The sequence below is a fragment of the Indicator indicator genome, chromosome 30 (genome assembly GCF_027791375.1).
Source record: "Indicator indicator isolate 239-I01 chromosome 30, UM_Iind_1.1, whole genome shotgun sequence".
NCBI classification, from domain to species: Eukaryota; Metazoa; Chordata; class Aves; order Piciformes; family Indicatoridae; genus Indicator; species Indicator indicator.
In genome coordinates, this window is record NC_072039.1 from 12,307,923 (window position 1) to 12,327,002 (window position 19,080).

A 19,080-nucleotide genomic window follows, 5' to 3' on the forward strand; every position below is an offset into this window, starting at 1 on the left:
TGGCCTTGAACACCCTCCAGGGAGGGGACATCCACAGCCTTCCTGGACAACCTGTTTCAGTGTCTCCCTACCCCCACTACACAGAATTTCCTCCTAATCTCCAGTCTAAATCTCCCCTCCAAGGTCAATACCATCACCCCCTTTTCCTGTCGCTACAGGGTCTTCTAAGCAGCCCCTCTCCAGCCTTCCTGTAGGTCCCCTTCAGATACTGAAATGCTGTTCTAAGGTCTCCCTGGCACCTGCTCTTCTCCAGGCTGGCTATACACAGGTGTGGTGGTCAAACAGCTTGACAGAACTATTCCTGTGCACTATAAATAATTCTGCCTGTACCAACACGCAGGGAGCAGCAATCTTCTGCTGCTGAGTCCTTATAGCAACAACAGGCAGAAGGTGAAGCAAACCCAGCTCGGATCAGTTTAAGAATAGCAATTATACATCCAGAGATACTCGATACACTGAGCAGAAACAATGCAAGGGAATAAAGACATTCCAAAGTCTGAAGCCATCTGTATATATCTGTACTGAGTATCAAACCATCTGTATTATATTCTTAGATCAGCTAAAGCAAACCACTGGCAGCAGTGCCAAGTTTGGCAGCAGAGCGGATCTGGCTCGCCACCAAGGAGAATGAGCTACCATGCCTTTTAGAATACATTTTGCAGCAAACACCAAAAGGGTTGATCAACACAGATTATCACAGCTACAACAAGCCAACTAGTTTAAAAAACAGCATTTGCCATCCCACAGTATTTGGTTTGATATTTGTATGATATATCCCATGCCTGAAAAAAAAAAAAAAAAGGAATTAAATCTGCCACCATCCCTGTCCCACAGGAAAAAGGCTAAAACACTCAAACAGGTTTTGTACAGGAGCATGGAGCACTTGCTCATGGTGTCCCCAAGCCTGGTGCCTCAGAGCAGCTAAGGCAGAAGCTCACAGCCATATTCAGGCATATCAAAACCCTGCTGCAGACAGCTGATGGGCACAACTGCACCGCAAACCAAATCCTCAGGAGCGCTGTCTAAGGCACAGATATGTCCCAGACAGTAGAATCACAGAATCATTTGGGTTGGCAAAGCCCTTTAGATCATCCAGTCCAACCACTCCCTAACTCTACCCAGTCTGGGGCTAAACCATGGCCCTCAGCACCACATCTCTGCCTCTTTGAAACACCTCCAGGGATGGGCATTCAACCACCCCCGTGGACAGCCTGTTCTAGGCTTTGAGAACCCTTTCTAATACCCAACCTAAACCTCCCCGGTGCAACTTGAGACTGTTTCCTCTTGTACTGTCACTTGTTTCTTGGAAGAAGAGACCAAGCCCTACCTGGCTCCAGCCTCCTTTCAAGGAAGATGATCTCCCCTTAGCCTCCTTTCCTCCAGGCTGAATAACCCCAGGTTTCCTCAGTGGCTCCTCAGAAAACCTGTTCTCCAGACCCTAAGTGAAGTCTCTCACTTCACTGTGGGATCAGGCTGGGCTTCCTTGATTTGAGACACACCAGGCCAGCAATACCAAGCACCACACACTCATTTTCTTTGACTTAAACTCCAGTCTCTACTGTTCCACAGCTCCCTGCTTCTTCTGAGAAATTCCCTTTTCTCTTTTCAAGTCTAGCCTAAATTTCAACAGCAAAACCACCAAAATATCCTTCAGGATGAAGGTGCTGATGTAAAGAACACTGACTAACCCCAGTCATTTTATTTTCATATTTTAAAAAGGTCCAAAAATATCTTAGTCACCACCTTTTCCTCTGCTGGAGATCTGGAGAACAACCCGCCTACCAAAAACCCTAATTCTCCTAGTGCAAAGGATTTTGCATGGGTGGAACTCTTTAGCTAAAAGTGATGATAAATAACACCTCCTCAAACCTGCCAGCTCTGCAAACACTTTACAAGCATTAATACACCAAGTCCATTTGCAATGCTCAATCAGAATTGCCCAATGCTGTGATGCCCACCTGAAGCACACCAGGTGGGACAGCCAGATCAAGGAGTGCTTCACTGTCCTCTATGCTACGTTATCAGATGCATCACCACAACCAGGCTACTGCCAGCTCCTCCATCACACCCTACGCACAACATCACAGGACCCTCTGCTCTACTGGGAAGTACAAGATCAGTGCCAAGCTGCAAGTACAAACCTCTGACACCAGAATTTGCTTCCAGTATTCACACAGCACCTAGGTGTTAAATTATAGAACATTAGGTCTTGGAAGGGACTTCTAGAGATCGAGTCCAACCCTTCCCTCCCAGAGCAGGGTCACCCAGGGTAGGTCACCCAGGAACACATCCAGGTGGGTTTTAAATGTCTCCAGAGAAGGAGACTCCACAACCTCTCTGGGCAGTCTATTCCAGGGCTCCAGCACCCTCACAGTGACAAAGTTTTCCCTTCTGTTCTCTCTCACCTCTGCTCCAGCTTGCCCCCAGTGCCCCTTGCCCTATCCTTGGACATCCCTGAGCAGAGCCGAGCTCCGTCCTCCACACACTGCCCTCCACATCTCTATCAAGACGAATGAGGGCATCCCTCAGCCTCCTCTGCTCCAAGCTTAAGAGTCCCAGCTCCCTCCAGCCTGTCCTCACAGAGAGATGCTCCACTCCATCTTGGCTCTGTGCAGGACTCCTCAAAGTGGTTCCCTGAGGTCCTTCTTGAACTGAGGGGCCCAGAACTGGAGACAGGCAGCACCATTCAGCAGCATTTTTCCAGCCTTTTTGCACAGTGTACAAACAAACGGTGCTAGCTGATTTTAAAAGCGTCTACAAGAGCTTGCCTGCACATTGCTCTCAGCTACAAACCTGCCACACAAAGAAAAGGCCTCCACACTCCTCCCATCAATGAAAAGGAAAGAACATAATTTCTTTCAAACTTCTGCATGTACTTAATTCACAGAATGGTTTAGGTTGGATGAGACCTTAAAGATCCTCCAGTTCCAACCCCCTGCCATGGGCAGGGACACCTCCCACCAGCCCAGCTTGCTCAAGGCCTCGTCCAGCCTGGCCTTGAACACCTCCAGGGAGGGGACATCCACAGCCTCCCTGGGCAACCTGTTCAAAGACCAGCAGAATGATTTCCTTTGCCCAATAAAAGATATTTACACTTTAAACTACACATCTTGTTTAACTCTGCTCAGAATCCTATGATGAGAAACTCACTTTATGAGTCTGCCACAAAGGAGGGTTACCAGAAGTGTAATCACAGTAGGCAATAAAGGCTGCCATGGAGTGCATCTCCAAGCAATTACAGCAGGTGTTTTTGAGGCATAAAGCTGCTGAGTTATAAATCCACTTAGAGTCACAGACTTGGAAAAGTGAAGTCTAACAGAAGGTTCAAACCCTCACAGCACACAAACATTGTTCCCCTGCATAGCACAGCAGTTAAAACAAGGTGTCCTTATGGCCAGGAAGACCAATGGTCCCCTGGGGTAAATGAATGCTGCAGCCAGGGCAAGGGAGGTTCTCCTACCCCTCTACTCTGCCCTAGTCAAGCAGTCAATCTGGAGTGCTGGGTCCAATTCTGGGCTCCCCAGTTGAAGAGAGACAGAGAAGTGCTGGAGAGAGTCCAGGGGAGTTTGCAAAGCTGATGAAAGGCCTGGAGCCGCTCTGTGAGGAGCAAAGGCTGAGAGCCCTGGGGCTGAGAGCCTGCAGAAGAGCAGCCCCAGAGGGCAGCTGAGCAATGCTCAGCAAGAGCTAAAGAAGCTGTGGCCAGAGGCTGGGGCCAGACTCTTGTCAGTGGTGCCCAGGGACAGCACAAGGGGCAGCAAGGGGCACAAAGCAGAAGCCAGGAGGTTCCATGTGAAGAGGAGGAGAAAGTTGTTTGTTGTGAGGGTGCTGGAGACCTGGAACAGGCTGCCCAGAGAGGTTGTGGAGTTTCCTTCTCTGTAGAGCTTCCAAATTCCCCTGGACATTGTGATCCTGGGGAAGCTGCTGTGGGTGCCCCCACAGGAATGTTGGACTCAATTCCCAGAGGTCCCTTTCAACACCATCACATTCTGGGATTCTGCATGCAACCAACTCCACCATGAATTTCAGCAAGCCAAGAGAATACAATATTAAATACTATGATGATCACTTGAAACTGCAGAGCCTTCAGAGGAGGATGCAGCATATATACAGATTTATACATGCTGCAAAGCTCAGAGAAATATCACTTCGTGATTGCTAGCTGTTTAAAGCACTCTTTTTAATCTGATTGAGCAGAGCTGGATGGCATAGCTTAAGACTGCATGAAGACATTTTATAAGAGGGTCTAATCCAGGGGGCTGCCTATGAAAAAGTGCTCTGTGAAAGCTAAGTAGTTTGGATGTGACAAGTCCTATTCAGACTTCACAAAAACCTGTAGATGAAACCTCTCCACAACACAGAACCCATGGAGGAAACTCAGGGAGAGCCTCCTGCCAACAGAAGATGTAACTTTACAGAACAATTGCTGGTTATCAAAGCTGCATAAGCCAAGAGACAACACTCACTATAAATATGACTATCAGCTATTCCACACAACCCAAAAGCAGCCTGCCAAGCCCTCCTTCGTGTTCTCTCTCACACAGACAAAGGCCTCAAAGCCATGGGACATCTGCCAGGGAAACAAATGAAGTTAAAAAACCAGCAGAACATGAACATGTACTAACCTAAACTTGCATGTTCTTTCTTCCTGATTCCTCCTCCAACACCTCCCCCTACAAAAGAGATGGCTCAGTTTACTGTGCTCTTTTCCTTCTCCCAACCAGTCTTAACTCTTGGACCCATGTTTTAAAGTTTCCCTACCTTTGAAAAAAAAAAAAGACAAAAAAACAATGTTCACTTCTTAAATGTTTTGCCAGATCTGGACCACACCCTGCCCTCTCCCAAAATCTTGCGTGCTTGTCTCCTATTGCACATAATCAATTATAGCACTTTCAGGTTTGTATTTTGCATGGTGGGAGCTGATCCAGAAAGGAGATTGTGCTTGTGTGAGCTTGTGTGTTTACACGAACATACACACACACCTTCAGAAAACTGTTTTGTTCCTACACAACTTCAGGGGATTTTCCTCAATTGGAGTTCTTCCACTTGCAGCACTTGACTGAAAGAAGTAGCTGAAAATTTTCCACTTACCAGAAGTCCTGCTAGTCAAACTAAGAAAGGACAAAAGCAACATCTCCGTCATTCCATCAGCACCAGAACCGAGCATCAATCAGAAGCAATCACTACAGAAAAACACAGCAAGACACCCAGCAGAACTCCTCAGTTCCACTGCACACATTTCCCTCTCCCTGCTCTCACTCCCAGATTCGGTGTCAGCCGCGGACTCTGATGTTTGACAAAAAAGGGATACGGCAGCTTGCCCACCAGCCGCATCGTGTGCTGCCAAGTGAGAAACACAGCCTTGGAAACGGGCCCGAGATTCCAGCCAGGACAGCAAGGCTCCCAGCATCGCACAAGTGACATAACTGAGCATGGTGGGGAGAGGCTGGAGGGGACGTGGGAAGTTCTTGCATGAAATAACTCTGTAGGGCATGCAAAGGAGCTGTTTTCAGTACCCAGTGAGACAACTTAATCATTTAGGATTACCAAGAAATAACTGCAGGGTCTGGTCTTTTTTTTTTTTCCCTTCTGATTTTTCTTTTTTAACTAAGTCTAACTGAAAAATCCCCTCAGCTTGAATCTGAATTTTAGGACAATTTTCCTTTCCCAGGAATGTTCTGCATTTCTTTTTTACCTCAGCAGCTACTGCCAAGCGATCAGTTTTCAGAGCACAACAGGGCTCACCCCAGGTCTAGTTCACAACTCTGGACTCCTACAACCCTGAAAAAGAAAGTTTACATCGTGGAGAAGACAAGAATCATCTTGTTAATTTGTCCAGTAGCCAGCACAACAACAGTGTGAACACCACATGTAGACAAATACTCAATTTGTCTTCAGACGGTTTGGAGAAGACAAGCATTTTATCAGCGTATCTGTTAACACCTTCCTTCAGAAAATATGCTTCTCCTGCCCGCAAACAAACAACGAAATCATGTGTCCTAGCTTCAGGACAGTAAAACCAGGATCAGCTTCAGAGTGCTGCAATAAAATAACAATCATCAAACACTACTATGTGCAGCTAATGCTCCAGCCCTGTGCCTGCAAACCTGCCTGTACCTCTGGTACTCTGCAACAGCCACAGTTGCATCACACAGAGGTTCTCTCCAGATCTGCTACTGAACAACCAGCAAAGCAACCTGATGGCTGTGAACTCGGGTTGCAAGGGGATAGGCTGGGGGGAAATAAGGCACCTTACAGAGGCTGTGATCCCGAAAGGCAAGTGGGCTACAGGCTGGGGAAGGACACGGGAACACAGCACAGAGAGGGTGCTACTTGTTCAGACCCTTCTCCAGTCAAGCATCACCACAAGTGACCAACCCCCTGACTGAAATCACAGGAAAAAAGGCAACATTCTCTTCTTTCCATTTACCTTTACCTAGCAGCTTCTCTATTTCAGATCCAGGAATGGAGGAGAAGAAACTTGTACCAGCATGGGAGCACTTTTGAGCGAGGCTTCAAAGATCTTGAAAACATTTTTAGCATGATCCATAAACTGTAGTTCTAATTAAGGATTAAATTAGGAGACTAACCACCTCTTTATTTGAAGGCAGAGAGGCTGAAATCTTTTTGTAGTAATGCTGAGCTATATCATCTGATATTTTTGCTATGACCAACATATAAAACCTGTCAGCTTCACTCAGTTTACACTGGGCTCTAATTAAGTTTAACTAGAATCTGAATGATCTAATTACTTAACATCTTCTAGCACAAACTACTCAGGACATCTGGCTGAGCAACTGGGAGCGGGAGAAATGAAATGACTCTTCTGTACCCAGCTGAGGACCCCTGCAAACAGCTCTCCACCTGACAGGCTCATTTTTCCATCCTGACTGAAACTGGTCCTGCAAGAACAAATCATCCAGCAGTTCAAAGAGAGCAGCCAGGTGAAGAAAACTTCTGCAAGTGCCACAGACAGGATGGCAGGACTCTGAAGCAGTTTTTCCTTTGGCTTCATTCTTCCTCAGGTGGAACCCCCAGGTCATTCTCTTCCATCTCTGGGGCTCCTTCTCACACCGTTCTCCAGAAACACAGACATGGAGGATCACTATGAGCACTAAAACTGATGCCAGCTCGGCTGCATCAGTGCCAGCAGGAAGCTCCCACACCTGCAGCCCCGAAAGATTTTAAAGTTTTTAACCATCCTAACAGGGTAAGGGAGCAGATTTTAGCAAAATCAGGGAAAATTCCACAGCAGCACTGTGAGGTCATTCACACTGAGAGCACCATGCTGCAACTGGAAATAAGCAGCAACAGGAGCTGAAGGGTCCCTTCTGGCCATGAAGCACTTTGCTTAAATGTTTTCCATAATGACAGCCTTGGTCAGAGCCTTTCCATGGCCTGGCCAGCTGCCAGGGTGATACCATGCTACATACCTGAGGACTGTTCAAAGAGAAGGGTGCCTGAAACACAGGAAACTGCTATCGTGACCCATATTGTGCAGACAACGTTTGCACTTTGATCTCCTTCCCTTGCAACCATACTGCACTGTACCCACCAGATTCACCTGGCACGGTCAAAGGAGAAACCAAACCTACAAGTTTTGGTTACAAATCCAGTTAAAGCTGTTGGTTCCTGTCCTTATTTTTCCTTAAGGAGCAGATGGAAAGCAGCAATAACCATCTGCATAAAGCAGCAGTAAGCATGAAGCACAAGATTCCACCACAATACACTGGCAAGGTCAGTCCAGTGTTCCTCCAAATGCCTTCCTCAAAGATTTCAAACCAAAACCAAACCCACTTGTGAAAGACCCCTTGGCACCTTTGACAGTAGCACAGTTCAGTTCTGGATCCTGTAGAAGTTCCAGTTTGGGAACAAAGTTCTGCTTTGCTAGATTTAGCACTCTCTCACCTGGGTGTGCTGCTCACCCCTGCTGACATGCTAAGTAAAATATCCAGCTTCCATGCTCCACTACAAAATTGATTAGCAGTAAAACTAAACCATCCCTCTACATGCAAAGAAGCAAGTGTTTTGGAATCCTTCAAGATCAAAGCTACTCTATTAATAACATTATATTTTTATATTCCTTGCAGCTGAAAAATCCAATTAAAATATTACAGTGACCTTTCACCAGAGGACTAACTACTGTCACAGCGAGGAGAACGTATCAGAAGACACCCTGAGCGGGGTTCCAGCAAAAATGGGAGAGATACCAAAACACACTGAGTTGTTCTACTTCAGCCACCAGGGTGGTAAAGGACGGACTAATTCAATGGGAAGATCAGAAAGGCTTTTATTAGGTCTCCAAACTAGTGTAACTGACAGTTAAACAACGTGTCAGGCCTTAAGTCAGTATTTAGAAAGGAAATTTATAATGAAGAGCTGACAATCAAGAAACCCTACAAAGGGGCTGCTCTGCTGCCAACCCTCAACTTCTCCTTTAAAAACCCCTAGCTATAGCATGAGAATTCCTTACCACTGAAATTAATTCCCTGATTTGTTGGTCAAATGATTACAGCAAATAAACAGGGCCCAGAAACATTGTGACTGATGATTGCATTCTGCCATGACGTATCCAGATGCAAACAAGAGAGAGCAAGGAATGTCCCAAAACAATAGAAGGTGGTGTTTTGTTTTTTTTTTTCCACACTAGACATGCATGCTAATTCCTGCCACTTTATCTGCACAAAACCACAGTTCACTTAGAAAATGCAAATTCCTGTATATATCCATATATGAGAAGCTTCCACATTTGCTTGTGTGGTCCAAAAGGAAGCCTCCAACATGGACCTCCTGCTACCATCACCTTTCACCAGAGAGGACCTTAAAGGATATCAGGAGTTGCAAGCCCAGGAGACTGGAGACATAACAACCTTTGACACAGCAGGCAGCAGCCAAGCACAGAAAGCACCTTTCACAGCACTGAGTGACTGAGTAGAGAACGCTCCAGTCCCAAACTCACTTTTCAGTGCAGCTCCCTTGCAGGAAAGTTCATTTGGAAAAGGTGGCAGATCCAACAGCTCTGAGGCACAGTGGCCAGTTTTTAACATCTCTAAAACTATCCTAACTACCACCCAGTTCTTCTAATCCTAGTTCAAGCAGGTTTTCACACTCCAGTTTTAGCCTTTAAGTGCTATTTAGAGGACAGAAAATCCCAGAGTGACATTAATCAACTTTTACTTAGCTTGGCACATTAAAGAACTAACTATTCTCAGGATATGCCAGGACATCTCAGATGCTAACGGGTTTGAACTTATCTCAAACAAGATGATCACAGCACAGTGTGAGAGCTGCTTTAATCCTTCGTGCTGTATTTAACATATCACCAAGGAAAAAAAAAAACAAAACCCACACAGTTCCAGACACACGAGCTGATGGCATGGAGCAAAGGACTCCAAGTCAAAAAGGAGCACCAGGCACTGCACAGAAAAAAGCAGCTGTACAAAACAACTTCCTAGTTGTGGGATTGACCAAAGCTCTGTCTGCACATACCTAAAAAGCCTGAAAGTGGCTCTTCCTCACAAGAAAACAGCAAACCATGTTTTATACATAAAACTGAGTGCATGGCTTTGTAAGGCAATTTAAGTTGAATCAAAGCCTGATCTAAACCAGGGAATTAGTCCCCAGTCCTGAAGGGTTTAAGGACCATCACAGAAGCATAGACAGCACCCACAGCCTTGCAGGGCAAGGCTCACACCAGAAGAGCTTTCTTTGTCAGGAAAATAAACTCTCAGACCCAATCATCTCTCCTTGCTTCCTGTTTCACCACACACTTAATGCTGCTTCTATCCTGCAAAGCAAGAGCACAGCAGCCCCCTGAGTTTCCCCCTCAAAGCAGCACCGAGCGACTTTTGAAAGAAACGAAAAAGATATTCTGAGTTTTAGCAGTAATTAGGAGTGTAACGTGTATTCGCTTGGGAAAACAGGCAGGGTGTTGTGAACAGCAGTGGGAAGATGAGCTGAAGACACAATATTAGCAAGCTCCCCTTGTCCAACATCCCAAAAATTTCGATAGCAAAGAAAACGTGCCGAAACCTCTAGGGAAAAGAAAGCCAGAGCTCCTGAGAGAGCCAGGACCAAGCTGGAAGAAGGGAAGAGTAAGCAGGGTAATTCACAGCCTTTTTAGCTTAAAATATATCAAACCATCACATAAGGCACTACAGAGGTGTCTCCACAGAAAATCAATTGCAAGACAACTGGCTCCTTGTTTTTAAATGTTTAATATCATCCCAGCTCCACAATTAGAATTAGAAAAGCAGCTACACTCATACCAAACATACCAAAGCCAAGCTGAGCACTATCAACATTAACATGCACACACAAAAGTTGCAACAACAAAATAGATGCTTAGCCTGCAGACAAAATGAACCAGATCATGTTTCCAATCACAGACAAAGACTATGTTTTATTTCTGCCTGAAAATTAAGCAGACATCTTTAACTGATAACATGACACAAATTTATTCTGACATGCGCAGGCAATAAAATGTCTAAATACCCAATAAAACTGAAATGGAAAATAATTACAGACAAAACACAAATATAAATTTTAGTGAGCCCTTCTGACAGCATTTGTATTTCACATCAAAGAAACAACAAGGATTAAGTTGATTAGAAACATGAGATAAAGGCAGAGAGTGAGAAGCCACCAGACCAGTACAGAGAGATTCATCATCTCTCCTCAAGTTAACCACCGGCCGGGTCAGAACAGGCAGCTCCTTCCCACCCAGACTCGGTCAGAAGGCTGCCACTACGCATGTGTTCAAAATTAAGCACATGTGATAATGCTTTACTGGGTCAGGGCCTTTGTGTTGTGCTAAACAGGGATAAAGCTCATTCACCTTTGCAAAGTTCAGGCAGCTGAGCGCAGCAGACCCGCCCGCAGCGGCAGCCAGCAGGAGCTCAGCACCTCCCCAGCCTCATAGCTATGCGGGAAGCGAAGGCATGCGAAATGAGGAGCTGATCAATAGTCCTGATGGCACAAGCAGACATCTAAATCATAACCTCTAACCCTGCTGACAGCCTTAGCAGGCTATCGATACTTAGACTACAAAGCCTGAACAGTTTGGATAAGAGATAAAAGTTGCTGCCAGAAAAAGTTTCAAGCTGCCTCATCGTAAGTGTTTTGAGAATAAAGAACTGTAGCCTTCAGATACGACTCTAACACCTTGCACAGCAACTGTTCTGAACACATCCCTCTCTTTGGCCACTTAGGGGGCTTGTCAGTCCTCATAGCTTGGGAAAAGCCTTGCTGCCAACCAGCGATGCTCCCTCACCCGAGCTGGCCAGTCTCCCTGAAACAGGGAGCTGTTTCACACCGAGGACTGCAGCCAGCCAAGGACTGCAGGCTTAAATGATGCAACCACAAACTGCCAAAGATTAAATTCGACATTTATACCACTGGGAACCCAGACTGTAAATTTTAAACAGCCTTTAATGTACAGAGAAGTCTGAAGGGAAACCTGGTCTGGCCCTCAAACATTTTACCAAAGAACATGCAGGTAAAGCAAGGGTCTGTGTACGTATGAATGAGTGACTCCAAATGATAGCTTTATAATCATCTGCAGGAAACATTTTCTCCCAGTGATCCAGTACCAATCAGCAACAATATTATTTGAGGACACTCAGCTACTCAGTTCTTTTTTCACATTCATTTCTACAGACACTGCTTCCAGCAACACGCCCGCAAAGCACTCAAGAGGAGCACATCCTCGGTACAATCCATTTAAAGAGAAGCCTAACAAAGGTGCACAACAAGTTTTTTTATCCACAGCGCAGAATTAAGCAGCAGCAAAAAGGAAAAATAAGTGCTAACTCACAACCTTGCACCTCAAAAGTGCTCTTGAAGAGCAGTGAGGAGCATATTAAATGTTTTCCAGATGGAGAATTAAACAGACAGAGGCCCGGTGACAGGCTCAGAGGCTGGAACAGACCCAGAGCAGAGCTGAGGACAGACAACCATCCACTGCCACAGCAAGCCACAAACTCCCAGCTTATTTCAAAGCCCTACTACCTAGTGGCTCAAACTGAATCCAAACCAGTTTAAGGCTTCGGGCATTAGCACCAGTCCCCATAGGCATTATTGCCCAAAGTATAGGTTTTTGATGCACGCCATTCTAGCTAGATAAATCATTTGTGCTCCTTAGAGCAGCCCAGCAACACCACACAGCACCAAAAAAAGAGTACCAGAGAGAACAGAAGGAGCAAGACTTCACTCATCAAACTTCCACCCATGTTTCATCATCTGCAGCATCACAATTCAGTTCCTGTAGGAATTAAGCCAGGGCACTGCCATGCAAAACACACAACCCAGGATACATCTATTCTGACTCTCTTTTTAAAAAAAGGAGTCAAAAGATTTTAAATTGCCTGTTTCTTCTTTTTTTTTCTCCCACAAGTAAGGACTATGAGAACACTTCTATTATTCATAATACCTGAAAACACCATCCAAGTGATGAAAAGCTAGCAGGAACTTAAGTCCGGTTTGTCACAGAGTAACATGAAAAGCCTGTCAGTGCCCTCGGAAGTCAAACCATCACCCTGCTATCTCCTGTACACATCTTCCCAGGATGTTTCCACAGGCACAGCGTGGTGACAAAACCCAGGCTATCCTTTTATAGGGTCAGCCAGTGCAGGTGAGCTGAATTTGATTGCTAGATTGATTACTAGAGCCCAGCCTTTGCTGGGAGTCCCTCCACACTGCCCAGCTGCACTGCCGAATATTTATATAAATGCTAAAATAAGCTCTCATCATCCCCACACTGCACTGCAGTAAGAGTTTCATTTTCAAGTCCTAGGCTTAAGTTCACTCCTTAACTCCTTCCTTTCTTCACTTCCTTCTATCCCATCCCAGCCTTTAAACAGCATCATTTCCCCCTCTCCGCTTGCTTTTATTTTCACTTCCCTGCATCATCGCTGTCCTCAGCTTGTCTCTTGTGAGCTGCAGGCAGGAGCCAACCTTTCTCAGCACAAAAAGCATTGGAAGTGATTCAGGCTCCCTGTATGCACACTCCCCAAGCCCCTAAAGCAATCCCATAGTGACACAGTAACACAGCAGCACAGGACCCTCTGATCTCCATAGCTTGAGGGATGCCTGAAGGCCTGCAGGTTTTGGCCCTCATCTGGGTCTCACCTGCATATACCTGTGCAATGCACACCTGGGCTCACCTGACCACTTAGCACTAGAGTCAGCAAAACGCAGGGCCCAGCTCCACTGTGACGTTACTCCAGCCCTTTACCAATATTTAAACTCTCACATCACTCTCAGAAGCCTCATACTGGCACTGCCAGATGCTGTTATGTCCAAGTTTGCTTATTCACAAAGGTACATTTCAACACAAAAGTCAGCAACAACAGGACCTGCTTAGCTCTGATGTATGAACTCCTCTGAAAAAGCCTCAGAGACAGACATGGCCTACATCCTTACATGCCTTAAAAAGCTCACAGCCAGAAACACAAAGGTATAGGAGAATTTAAAGCATCTCAATAGAGCAGCTTAAATATTTTTGTGCATCTGCTTTTGAGCTTTTCAAAGACAGAGTAATCTTTACCTCTTTTGTCAGAGCACATCACTGTGGGTCCATGAACTTGACCAGGAGGCAGACAAGCACCTCCCCAGCTCCTCTCCTTCCACCTCATGAAACAACTTCATCCCTCACAGAAACTTCCTTATTACCCCAACTGTCAACAACGGCATTAAATTATTGTCAGGCAAGGAAGAGACTCAGTTACCAGCAAGGCAAAAAGCATTGGTCTGAAAGGCTCCAACTTCAAATCCTGGACCACTGTAACACACCTGCACGGATCCATCAGGCCATCTCCCAGCCTCAGCTCCTTCACGCTGAGAAATGATGGGATTCAAGCTAAATGCTTCACTCTGCATGTCACAGAAGCAACCATGCAACAGCACAGCAAGAACTGTCATCCCTAAGCAGAGTCAAAACAGGAGCAGGATCAAGGGACTCTAGCACCAACTCCTTCCTGCCTGCTGCTGTCCCAGCACTGCTCCAACAACAGGCAAGACCACTGCCACATCCACCAACCTACATCCAGCACCTGCACACTTTGTGTTTAATATTCTGCTCTCCCTCTGGATTTCCATGTTCTTCACAAGCCCAGCAACAGAATATGCTCTATTTTTTTCGTTGTAGCTAACAATAAAGCAAAAATTACTACTAACTTAGCTGCCTTGCCAAACCAGACAAGCTGAGAACATGCATGACACAGAACAGGTAGGAGTTCTCCTAGCTTCACTAATCCAAGGACCTTAACTATTCCGATTGAGAGGTCTAACTTTCTCTCATGTCTCCTGGTGAACTCAATACCACATCTACAACCCCGTGTGACCACTTCTGTGCAAATCTCTTTGCCCTAGACTCCTTGCCTTCTGTTCACCATCCCGTTTCAGCTTTCTCCCTCTCAGGTTCATATGCTCCCTCCTCCTGCATGCAGTGCTGGAATACAGTCACTGCATTCCCAACCCAGAAAAGATCGTATTTTCAACACCTTGCCCATGAAGTGCATGAGGAACAACCAAGCAGAAAGATAAGCAAGGAATAAAATGTAACACGTGCAAGAGAAACCTGAATATGCAAGATGGGAACTTACTAGCCTGCTTCCATCAAAAGGACAAGGCAATGAGCACTGCCTGCTGGCGTCTTGAAAAATACTAAGCATCCACACATGGATCTGTTCTCTACCCACTAAATCAACTGCCTTCATTCTCAGCCTCAGCGTGAGCAAACTGAAACTCTGGATGATGCATTTTTCTGCATCCACTCTTTGCATTACAAATCAGTTTGGGAATAAAGAATAATTGTTCACTGGAATTCTCGCCCGGGTGTCGCTTCTCCTGCAGCAAACGTTTCACTCCTTACTTGTTTGGTACAGTTGGACACAGTTGGTGCAAGCTTTCTTCATACACCTCCTAGCCATCACCATGCTTTAAACCCTCACTGCTGCACTTCTCAGGACATCAGCCAGCTAACCACAAACTTGGCACGGGAGCAGCATGATCGACACGCGCACTAACTCTGCCACGTTTCAGAGGGGCATTACTTCATCTGAGGAAGAGGAAAGAGGCATAGAAAATTTTTCAGATAGATCTTTCCAAGGAACAGGACTCAAGGAATAAGATCTAAGGAATCCTATGAAAGCCAAGTTCTTGAGCCAGAAGTACATGAAGGGCCTTTCTTCTAGGATGTAATGTGTGTTGGATGTCCAGGGACACCACCACAAGGAGCCAAAGCTTCCTGCTGCAGAGAAGCAGAAACTATCAGAGTACATCGACAGCAGTGCCTCTGCTTTTACATCCCCCCCAGTTCCCTGTATTGCATCTACCTGCAGAGCTACTGAGTGGCTTTCGCCTCAGGTCTCTGATCAGCTGGAGGGAGCAGAAACATATTTACAGCAGTTGGAGACTTTTCCTGTTGCACCTTTAGCTGCCACCATTAACAGTGAAGCACTGCCTACTTTTAGGACAGAAACTACAAGTTCTACAGTGACCTGACCAGCTAAACAAAATCAGACACTGGGACGTGACCACTGATTCCACCTCTGCTGGAGCACATTAACTCCTTCACCTAAAGCAAACCAGCTTGTGCTCTGGTACAGGAAGAGCCAGCTAAGAGTGCCAACAACCCCACCTGGTTCCAATTCAATAATAGAAGCATTTCGGTATTTAAAAGCTTCTCATTGCTGCTTAGTTCCTCCAGATTTTGTTACAAATTTTATAATGCTGTAAGATCAATGGTTTACATTAACCAATTAGTCACAGCATGCACACAACTAATACCCCATCCTTACTTTGACCATCTATGATGCAATACCAGGATGAGATTTTGAGAGGAACGCTTGAGCAAGATTTGCCTTTACATTTTCATTCCCTATCCCGACAGCAACAAGCCACAGCCTCCTGCTCACAAGCATTGTGAAACTGCACTTTCTGCTAAGTGTGTGCCAGTCCTTAAAGGCTAAAGTGACATTTTTGAGCCTTGTCTTTATTGTCAAATGTCCTCAACAGACCGTTTGTTAACTTTTCAAATGGTGTTAACTTCTCCCATTTATCCTGCAGATTCCACTTAGATCCCAGAGCCAAGCTGGACTTCCTCACAGACACTGCTGGTCAAAAAGGTCCGGCAGGGCCAACTCTCTCCTCTGGTACAGATCAATAGACACAGATATTCAGAAATTCTCAGAGGACTGCATGTCAGACCCACAGGAACATGAGGCTCACCTTCCTTCTCCAGTAGAAGGTTGTTTTTATGGTGAAGACGCCACCACAAACTACAATCTCCAGACAAGACCAAGTAGCACGTAACCTTCACCTGCTGCATGGCAGGCTCATTCAGATCACAATTTCCCCCAAACAGGAGACGCAGTTTTTAACTGGGGAGCAACAGCACTTCTCTAGGGATTCGATTCACTTTTATTGCCCCAGTATTCACTGCTTACAAGATCTGTTCTCTCTACATGCTCCCTTGCCCTCAGTTAGCAAACACAGGTCCATCTTCAACCCGTGACAAACCAAGGCAGAAATGCCACCCTAGCTCCATCATTTCTTCAGGAGCTGGAACAGCTCTTCCTGGAGGGAAGGGTTAAGTGCTCAGCTCCACACCTTTCAGGGAGAGTCTCAAGCAAAAAAAAACGTTTGATACGTGCATAAAACTGCCATTTTTGCATCTCATATTCCATTTGTGAACAGACCTTTTTGTTCTTTAATCCAAGTTCTGAATTATTTAATCCTGCCTCCAACTGCTGAAATCTCTCTCCCTACAAACAAGAGCTTATTTAGCAAAAGGAAATAAATAATTAAAAGAGTCAGACCCTCAAGTGTTCCCGGCTCTGTTTTTAATTAATATTGATAAAAACTCGAGAAACCTGCTGCTTAATATCACACAGCAGGTCGAAGCTCATCAACAGTTAAATGTCTTCTTCTAACAGAAGGCAGAAGAGGAAGTTGCAAGCAGGCAGGGTGCACGTTGCTGGCTGGCAGCGACACAGGACTGACTGCACAGCCTCAGCTCCTCACAACTTTCTTAAGCAGAAGAAAGACAGCTTCAAAGCCACCTAGATCTCGAGCTACATGAGCTAGAGTTTACAGGGCACAGCTGTAACTGTGTCAAGCATAAATCCTTGAGGTTTGTTTTTTTTTGTTCCTCCCCCCCCAGAATAGGGTAATGGAAGTACAGATGAAAGCATTTTGATTTTCTCTAATTCCACCCTGGAAATACGTTAGTAGAAATGAATGATGGGGGAGGGAGGGATGGACAGTTGTGAGGCTGAACTTCATGCTCAGTAAGGATAGTTTTTATAGCATATTGCTTCATCCGCAAGTGGGAGTAAATATTACACTACCTCTTCGTGCAGATGGGTGGATAAAAAAACATAAACTGGCTAATTTGAAACCAATTAACTATTCAGCATATAGACGGAGGTGCTCTCCACATCTCTGGTCACTCCGGGACTCTCCACAGACAGCCTGCCTGCCAAGTTAACAAACTTTGTGCTGCACCCAGTGCCCAGTGAAGCTGCCAAAAAGTGAGCAGCCTCAACCGGCAACACAGATAAATTACCCCCAGCCCCCAAAAGCAGGCGATGAAGATTGTTCAAGCAACTTTAAGCCGGCGCTCCCAGAAGGCTTCAAAGGAGAACCCACAAGCTGTTCGAGTCAGACTGTCACATTCAGTCTGCGAAAACAAGATGAAGCTTTGCACAGTGATACTCCACAACAGGTTTTACAGTGTGCACAGAAATTAAATTATGATAAAAGTAAGCTTTTTTTTTAACTCAAAAAAAAAAACAGAAGAGAACAATCTATCAAAATGCCATTTGGCTGCGTTCATTACTTTTTAGAATTTAATTTCCATGATAGATACTTTAGGGTAATATGTTTTAATCAATAAGCATTTCTGAAGGCTTTATTTTTAGGGGCAACGTTTGGACTCCTTCCCTGTTAAATCTCACGCCACATCAGTGACGTGCGGAGCGTTTATTTTCCTATGCTAAGCAAGTACAACCACACATACACAGAGGCAAAAGCAAGAGTCCACAATTAAAGATGTCAGACTTTGTTTAACTACATCTTAATTTAATCCATTTTATTTTATACAATCCTACATCTGGATCTCATTTGCTCTATTCCTGTAGGTATTCTGGGTCACTATTAAGAACCCTTTTAAGTTAGCAAAGTTCAGCCAAGTCTACCTTAATCCAAAGCCTTTAAAAGAAACAATAAAACTCGGAAAGGGGGGGAGGAGGGGTAGAAAGAAAAGCCTAAACCAAAACACTCCTTTACCCCACCTCCTAATGCACCTGAAAGTCAGCAGGCACCAGCCTCACACCACAGACCCTGCGCAGCACTTCCCGTTTTAGGGGTTGCTGGGTTGTTTTCTTTTTCCAGCGTCGCTCCCACCAGCTCACCCCCTGCAAGCTACGCCGAGGGGAGGGGAGGGCGTCGGGTCCCGCTCCCCGGCCCCCCACCCCGGCCGCATCCCCTCACCTCCAGCGGGGCTGCGGCTCTGCCCAGCATCAACGCACCATGTCTCTGCCTGCCGCAGGGCTCCGGCCGGGTACTGCCGAGCCCGCCTCGGAGGGGGCCAAAGGTGGGCAGCCGGCCGCTTTCGAGCCAATTTATTTAAACGGCAGTCACCGGAGGGTTTGAAGAGGCAGGGCAGCGCTTTCCTGCACCAATCAACTGGGAGAAGTACGCATGTTGCAATCCCATTCAGCGGCGGGAGCAGCACCAATTCATCCTTTGACAACCTCTTCCCCCCCTCCCCAACCCGCCCAGGCCTTATCTATCACCCAGCAATTCTATTAAATACTGGATCTGCAATTTCCTCAGGGCACGCACCCAACGGGTGAAGGGAAGCTGGTTTGCGAGGACTCTCCCTCGGAGGAAACAAGACTTCTAGTCTGAGCCAGCACAGTACAGCATCAACATTCCGCTCATCTGTCAGATGCTGGGCGGCAGCGAGGCTGGGGAGCCGGTGAATTATGTAAGCGTGCCCTCCCGCCGCCGCCGCCGGCCATGCCCCTCCAGGCCGGACGCCCCCGCGCCCAGCCGGCCCCGCACCAGCCTCCCGTG

General features: G+C 46.0%; 1 protein-coding gene across 6 annotated transcripts in view; it reads right to left on the bottom strand.

The window, feature by feature from the left end:
* CUX1 (cut like homeobox 1) overlaps positions 1-19,080 on the bottom strand; it is a 384,575-nt gene that overhangs the window by 364,507 nt on the left and 988 nt on the right. The gene's annotated exons all lie outside the window — the stretch shown is intronic.